Source organism: Ascaphus truei, chromosome 1 (genome assembly GCF_040206685.1).
Source record: "Ascaphus truei isolate aAscTru1 chromosome 1, aAscTru1.hap1, whole genome shotgun sequence".
Classification (NCBI taxonomy): Eukaryota; Metazoa; Chordata; class Amphibia; order Anura; family Ascaphidae; genus Ascaphus; species Ascaphus truei.
This window is the reverse complement of record NC_134483.1, coordinates 164,259,070-164,267,547: the sequence shown is the minus strand read 5'-3', so window position 1 is coordinate 164,267,547 and position 8,478 is coordinate 164,259,070. Positions and strand designations below refer to the sequence as shown.

General features: G+C 44.4%; 1 non-coding gene across 1 annotated transcript; it reads right to left on the bottom strand.

Moving 5' to 3' along the window:
* Positions 1-5,769: 5,769 nt before the first annotated feature.
* Positions 5,770-5,858, bottom strand: TRNAY-GUA (transfer RNA tyrosine (anticodon GUA)). Its single transcript is given in 2 exon segments — positions 5,770-5,805; positions 5,822-5,858. It is a non-coding gene; the product is annotated as a tRNA-Tyr (tRNA).
* Positions 5,859-8,478: the final 2,620 nt, after the last annotated feature.

The window sequence follows — 8,478 nt, the reverse complement described above, 5'->3', positions numbered from 1 at the left end:
TGCGCATGTTTATGTGTGCGTGTGTGCATGTTTGTGTGCGTGTGCGCATGTTTATGTGTGCGTGTGCGCATGTATGTGTGCGTGTGCGCATGTTTATGTGTGCGTGTGCGCATGTATGTGTGCGTGTGTATATGTGTGCGTGTGCATATGTGTGCGTGTGCGCATGTATATGTATATGTGTGCGTGTACGCATGTATACGTGTGTGCATGTTTGTGTGTGTATATATGTGCGTTTGCGCATGTTTATGTGCGCGTGTGTGCATGTTTGTGTGTGCGCATGTATACGTGTGTGCATGTTTATGTGTGCGTGTGCGCATGTTTGTGTGCGTGTATATGTGCGCATGTATGTGTGCGTGAGCGCATGTATGTGTGTGTGTGTGTGTGCGTGTGCGCATGTATACGTGTGTGCATGTATATGTGTGCGTGTGCACGTGTATGTGTGTGCGTGCGCATGTATATGCGTGCGTGTGCATATATATCTATATCATACAAACACATACATACACACCTAAGCTCCGCAGGGCCCTGTGCCTGCAAAATGTCTCTGTAAAGTGCTATGTAAAACTAGCAGCGCTATACAAGAACAAGCCATGATTAATTTTAATAACACATTGAATTGTACACATTCACATACACACAAAATTAAATATACATATTGTTTACAGTATTATATATACAGATTTGATTTTAAATGAGTTGTTAATATTTAACATTAACTACACACGTGCAATGGAATAAGGTTTAATTAATTAATTCTGAGCTACTCCTTTTCTGCTGCTGCTCTGTCAGTTCTGGGGGAAGATCATGTTACCAGGCAACGACTGATACATTTGTGCTCATGTACGTGCACAGCTGTGGTGGGGGCAGGACTCACAAAGGGGTGTGCCAGAGCCTGTTACATTAAAGGAAGGGGTTGTGCCTTTCTTAAGGGTTGCTATAGAAACAAAAATGCTCGTTACATTAGAAGACATAAAAAATTGTCTTTCAAAGTTGTTTTTTTAAAAAAAAGGAAATGCTACAAGTATTTTCTCACAGTACAGAACTGATTTATTAAAAAAACCACACATGCAGGATATTGACTGAACTGCAGCTTTAAGTAAAAGTTGCGCGATAAAATAATTTTTTCCGCGATAGGTGCGCTGGGGGGCGGGGGGCCCTGCTCCTTTCATTTGTCCTGGGCCCCATGATTTCTGTTGGCGGCCCTGATTATAGGCGTATGTAACAGTTACAGACCAGATTAAAATGTGAGACAGCTTTAGTTTTGAAAGAACTTAGACTGGTGGTGGCTGTGTGTGTGTGTGTGTGTGTACACACACTGAAGAAGTCACGTGGTAGTGACGAAACTAGTTGGGACGTCAGCGCGCGACGGAGAGAGGAGGTGCCTTCTGCCTGTGTGGAGCCCTGTTATTCATGCTGCACACGCGGCTGGCAGCCGGAATCTCCATTGACTGAAGGATTTATACTGCATGTGGATTATCAGGCTGATCTATACAGCACAGCGGTGTGTGTCAGGAGCTCCAACGGCTGCAACCTACTCAGGCAGAGTATTTACACTGGACCCCTCCCATCCAGCTGACGAACCCCTTAGAGATTATTCTCTTACATGCTTGTTGTTTTTTAAATCTTGTAAGTGCGATTCCTTGGGACCGCGTGTCTTATTAAATGGACTCTATTTCTTATACAGTAAAACACTATGGTGCCTGTGCTTCTCTTTGTTCATATATATATGTAACGGGTTTCCCCCCCCCCCCCAATCTCACATTGGCCCGGGTTAATTTAGCAACCAACCCCCATTACGTGTTTGTGTTTGGTGGTGCACCTGCAGGCAACAGGGCTTCTGAGTCTCCCGCTTGATGGTATTAGGGGATGTCATCAGGACAGGTAGCTGAGGTAGTGGGTGCGAGTTCAACTTACATCATGTGCAGCACCTCCACCTCATCAGGATCTGTGCTTCCGCAGGGAGATGGTCCTGGTGAGGAACTCCTTCTTGGTGGTGACTGCCACTGCTGAGTAATCTCACACTCACACAGTGGGGGTTTCATTAAAAAGGTCATCTTTATTGCAGATTGGGATGTAGCAGACTGCCCCATGCAGCTGCCGGCTTTAGCCGCACATCTTTCCGTGCTGTCCCTTTGCCAGGTACGCCCTCCCAAATTGAAGTGGGATTCTCTCTTCTCCTAGGGAGATCCTCTCTGTGCCAGGTCCCTGGACACAGAGTGGCTTAGACAGGCCGATTGGTCAACCTGGACCGCTAGTTACTGCACTAGGGTCACAAAGTGTTCGTACAATCCCTTATGCAGGAAAATACAACTTCCCAACAACTTCCCACAGCTGCTGGAACCACAACTAACTAACTGTGTTGTGCCTTATATACTTCAGGAGGCAGGCGCATCCCTGATGTCACTATCCAGGAACTCAGAGCATACAGCCACTCCCCTCCATACATAGGGCACCTCACCATGGTGTGAGGGAAAACCTCCATAAATACTGCTGGCATACCCGTACTTATCAGGACTTACTGCCAACAGAGAGGAAAGTAGTATACCATTATTATGCATGGCTATATATATATATATATATAAATATATATATATATATATATACTCATACACACACTATTGTCTGGTAACGTTCTTTATATAGATACCCAAAAATGTGAAAAAGAAAAAATGTGCACAAGCGCTAAAGACTAAAACACCAGTGTGACAATTGCAAAATATATATATATAAAGGCTGCCTAGTAATACTGTCAGTACTGACAGAGAAAGTGAAAGTGAAAACAAAGAAAAACCTGGCGCCAAAAGTTCATTGGATAATCCTGTACTCCTCAGGGGATCAGCACACTTGCTTGACAGGCCATATAGGGGAAAAAACACAAACAGACACAGATCATAGTGCAACACTGTAGGGTTAAAACAGGTCTACACTAATACACACACTGCACATATAACATAGAGACTCCTAGTGACTATAAAAACTATTTATTAAATAAAAAGAACTATGCCATAAATGGTTTGGACAAATGAGAACACCGCTGGTCATCCAGATATGAAAAATCAGAGCCCTACTTACAAGCAGCAAGGCAAATACAGGCAATGCAACAAAGAGTCTTCCGGCTGCTGCTGATGTCTTTGCAGAGATGTGATTCCTGCTGCACCGTGACTCTCGTGCTGACTCTCCCTCCAGGGGTTAACAGGAACAGTGGCAGTGTTGGAGGCCTGCTTGTGGGGCTCACAGCTCTCCTCCACGTGAGGCTGCTCTCCTCACTTCCTCCTCCGGTTACACAGGCTGTCTCAGCGTGCCTGCACGCGAGTGTGCACGTGCCCTTAAAGGGACAGTACAAACGTCCTGTATGCCAAGAACTAACGGCTGCAATGGGGCTCAAATGTGACCAAGTGTCCCAAAAAGTCCAATACCAAGCTCAAAGTGACTGTGTCACCTGCCCTACGCGTTTCGTGGATGTTACTCCACTTCCTCAGGGGCTATGGTAGCCCCTGAGGAAGTGGAGTAACATCCACGAAACGCGTAGGGCAGGTGACACAGTCACTTTGAGCTTGGTATTGGACTTTTTGGGACACTTGGTCACATTTGAGCCCCATTGCAGCCGTTAGTTCTTGGCATACAGGACGTTTGTACTGTCCCTTTAAGGGCACGTGCACACTCGCGTGCAGGCACGCTGAGACAGCCTGTGTAACCGGAGGAGGAAGTGAGGAGAGCAGCCTCACGTGGAGGAGAGCTGTGAGCCCCACAAGCAGGCCTCCAACACTGCCACTGTTCCTGTTAACCCCTGGAGGGAGAGTCAGCACGAGAGTCACGGTGCAGCAGGAATCACATCTCTGCAAAGACATCAGCAGCAGCCGGAAGACTCTTTGTTGCATTGCCTGTATTTGCCTTGCTGCTTGTAAGTAGGGCTCTGATTTTTCATATCTGGATGACCAGCGGTGTTCTCATTTGTCCAAACCATTTATGGCATAGTTCTTTTTATTTAATAAATAGTTTTTATAGTCACTAGGAGTCTCTATGTTATATGTGCAGTGTGTGTATTAGTGTAGACCTGTTTTAACCCTACAGTGTTGCACTATGATCTGTGTCTGTTTGTGTTTTTTCCCCTATATGGCCTGTCAAGCAAGTGTGCTGATCCCCTGAGGAGTACAGGATTATCCAATGAACTTTTGGCGCCAGGTTTTTCTTTGTTTTCACTTATATAGATACCCAGACATTAACATAGTTATGGTGGGGTAAATATATAGATAGATATTTATACACATACACTGTCCTGTCCCATTTCACTCCCCCCTCACGTCTCCTTACAGTCTAGGCCGTTTTTGCATTTCAATAAAGAAAATACTTGTATGTCTTTACTGTTCATTTTCCTCCACCTTAAGCTACCTGTTTCTACCTGATCTTATTTCCCACTTCTTCTCAACATCCATTGCAACCAGATATCCCACTTGCATACACGGTATTAATATTGTGTTTCTGTATTTTTGCCAGACACGATGAAGGACCCTGAGAAGTTCCAAAGCCTGTAACATTTCAACTACTTGTTGGTCCAATAAATGGTATCCTACCACATTCTCCCTGTACCTCCTTTGTAATTTGTACGTGGAGCTTTCGAGACTTTACAAGACGCCCTGGACAAACTTGAAAACGAGAGGTTAACTCTCAATGTAACATTTTATAAATAAATAAAATAAATATATGCAAAAGCTGAGTTTGAGGCAAAAATGTCTCCGCATACAAATGTGTCACCTCTCCCTGATTCCCTGTGAGTCTCACTGATTTGGAGTCAGTCTCATATCAGCACTTTTGCATTAAAATTACATTTTCTTGTTTAAAACACCCGAATCTCACTGATTTCAGTGGTTGGAGGTTGGCGTCCTTTCACATACCGGTTTGCCAAGTCTCACTCATTTGTTATTAATCTCATCAGCAGGTAATCTTGCTCTTTAATAATAGTGGAATGACAGACTTCAGTGGAGGATTTTCATTACAAAATGTCATTTTTTTGGGTACACAAGCTCTCCTGATTACGTCAGTGGACCTGGACAGCTCTGTTCTTATTGGTAGTACAAAAAAAAAAACTTTCAAACAATTACACTAAAGAAGATTATATTCGTAATCTGCGAAAAAAAACCATAAAAATGCAAAAAAGGATTGCTATGCATTGGAAGATCTTGTTATTAAAGGGGTTAATTATTACTAGATTAAAATTAAAAATCAATAATAGTGAAGAAGTTACTTTTATAAAAATAAAACCTAATGTGGGTTATTTTTTTCCACCTTGTGAAGGAGTAACCTAAATATTGAGACTTTTTATTCTTTTTTAGCTCTCAAAAGCAATTTGCAGAGTACAAGTATGTATATTGTACAGTAAAAGTACATTGCAACACCCAAGTACACATACAGAGTAAGGGAGACCCCTGCAGGAGACAAACAGCAGAAAATTGCACATTACAATGTATTTTTTTTGACTGTTGTTGTTTAACCCAAATTCACGCTGAAAAATAAAATTACAAACACATATGTCATTCCTTTTTAGCAACACAAAAATACCTCTTAAAAAATACATCTCTTTTTTTATTGGGGTGTAAATGTGTTGCTTTAAAAAACGAACTTTTGTTTCTCGTGGCTTCTGGGTAAAACAAACCCTTGCATTTCTTAGAAAGATCCAATAACAATTAAATTAACGAATTTGTTTTTAAAAAAAATACAAATAAAATAAAATTGTAATAACATATCGTCTTTTACCGAATTTTAAAAAAAAAGTCCTTCGGACCGGAATCGAACCAGTGACCTAAGGATGACAGCCATGTTTCCACTACAGTCCTCCGCTCTACCATCTGAGCTACCGAAGGAACACGTTTTATTCACATTTCAGTACAGCATATGACCAGCATTACTGAACAGTGGAACTCTATGTATGTTGCTGTAGCAATGCATTTACCTCTCGTGCACTCACAGCAATTTACCCATTGCATGTTTTTTCAAGAAATGTTTGAGCTTTTCTAAATGTCTGTGTTATTAAACATGGTAAACTTGACCCATACTTTAACACTCAAAACAGTAAAAATAAAAAGAGCTATTCATTGTTGTATAAATCAGGGGTGCGCAAAGTGGGCGAGCCACCAGATTTTATGGGGGGGGGGCAGGGCTATTACAGAGGCCCCGCGCTTCCCCGAAAGCATTTAAAATAAATGCCGGGGATCACATGAGGCCTCTGTAAGGCTGCGGTCCCAGTGCGTTCTACGGCGTGCGCTAAGCGCACAAGCCCCGCCTCCAATCTATCCAGGCCCAGTACATGCGTCGGCACGCATTTAGCAGCCGCGCTGTTCTGCAAGCTTCCACACATAGAACTTTTTTGTATGTGGAACTTGCGACGAAGGCGTGGCCACGCCCCCGCCGGCGGTTCAGCCAATGAGGGAGAACCAGCCACGTGAGGTCATGGCCACGCCCCCGCAAAAAAAACCGCCACGCCCCCTCCCGTCGCAAACTCTCCCTCTCTCCCAGGACCGCGATCTGCGGTGAAGCGCTGTGCAGGCGCCGCCTCCCCCCCCCTCCGCCGGGCGCGCGTGCTACAGAACGCACTGGGACCGCAGCCTAACTTTTTCTTACCTCCCTATCCAGCGACACGTCTCATGGCAACCCGGCGTCAAATGTCACGTGACCCGGCAACGTAATTTGACGCCGGAGCCGTGCAGGGAGGGGGGGGCACGAGCCAGAGGGGAGAGGAGACAGGGGGGAGCATGTAAGGCTGAGTTCAGACAGGCTGCGATGCGACGTTTCGCTGTGGTGGGTGGGAGTTTTCAAACTGAAAACAGCGTTGTCACGTGTACTTCGCCAGCCAATCACAAACACACAGTTTTTTAAAGTCCCGCCTTCAATGGCGTCACTCTGCCTGCTGGGGATGAGCACACGTAGCCCAGCAGAGGCGCGGACGCGCGTTAGTGTAGCAGGCTGCCTGAGCTCAGCCTAAGAAACTTTCCGCACCCCTGTTATAAGTAATAACTGTTTCAATTGTATCATATTTAGATGTTGTGCTTTCATTCATTTAATGCATAAAGTTAAAAAAAAATATCAAACTAACTTTCACCCAAACAGTTAATGTTTTTCGCCCAGACTAATTTCAAGGGAAAACATATTTTTTATGGAATGAACTGCCTAATCAGTATTTTACACTATCTCCAGTGAATCCTGCCTTTCCTTTTCAGCTGTAACTGTCCACGGCATGCCTTCGGGAACTGAAGCAGTAGCTGATCTTTCCCTAATGTTTCCCTACATCCACTTTGTGCCATGAATGGTGGACAAAGTATGTTTTACAGCTAATTCCTGTTTCATTAAATGGTTGTGAAGTGAAAAGAATACAAATCTGGAAAGTTATGTCGCTTTAATGGATTCAATGACACATGAACTGGGTGAAACTGCTTTATAATTCCAAAAAGTCACTTTTGAAAATATCTACTAAACAGTGCTAAGCTATAAGGCACCTATATAGGGCCCACCTTCATTTGAATGGGCCAGAAAGTGCTCTACGGTTAGCACCATTTAATAAATATGCCCCCCCACAACCCCCCTAATATCTTGCTTCTGGCACAAGAATTAGACTTGAAATCCTATTGTGCAGTGATTTTTACCTGAAAATTCGAGGTATAGCACTTTATACACTAGAGTAAAATATATCAAAAATAATATTGTTATTATTATTAAACCTTGTTGTGAATCAACATTCCATGGTTTTGCTTGTTGTTTAAAAATTTAGCTTAATATTTCTTATGCTTCATGTTATTCATCAACATTGTGCTATGAACCGTTTTTCATGCCATGGTCAATCCCACCTTATGATGGTGACGTATACATATTGTGTTATGCAAGTTCTAACCGCTAACAAAGAGCACCGATATTTACTATATTTCTTGCTAGCTGCAAGCATGGTAAATCATTTGGAAGTGGGTCAATACTGTAGTAACAGCAACATTATTTATTTATTTATTTATTTATCTATATATATAAAACTCAAAATCTGTTTGTCTGTGGGTTTGTGTGCGCTCCCATTGGCTGACTGTGGGGTGGGGCTTGGCTCTCATTGGCTGACTACGGAGTGGGCCTTGGCTCTCATTGAGGGGTACTCCATGGGACTCAGGGGGACCGGAGCTGTGAAAAGGGGGGGCTTAGATATGAACGGGGGGGGGGCGATGACCGGATCCATGTGAAGGGGGGGAACGGATTGATGTGAACGGGGGAGAGAGAGGGGAGGGGGAGAGAGGGGGGGGGAGAGAGGGGAAGGGGGAGATGGGAATGGGGACAGAGAGGGGGGGAGCAGAGAGAGGGGGGAGCGGAGAGAGAGGGGGAGCGGAGAGAGAGGGGGAGCAGAGAGAGGGCGGAGCAGAGAGAGAGGGGGGAGCGGAGAGAGAAGGGGAGCGGAGAGAGGGAGGAGCGGAGAGAGAGGGGGGGAGTGGAGAGAGAGGGGGAGGGGAGAGG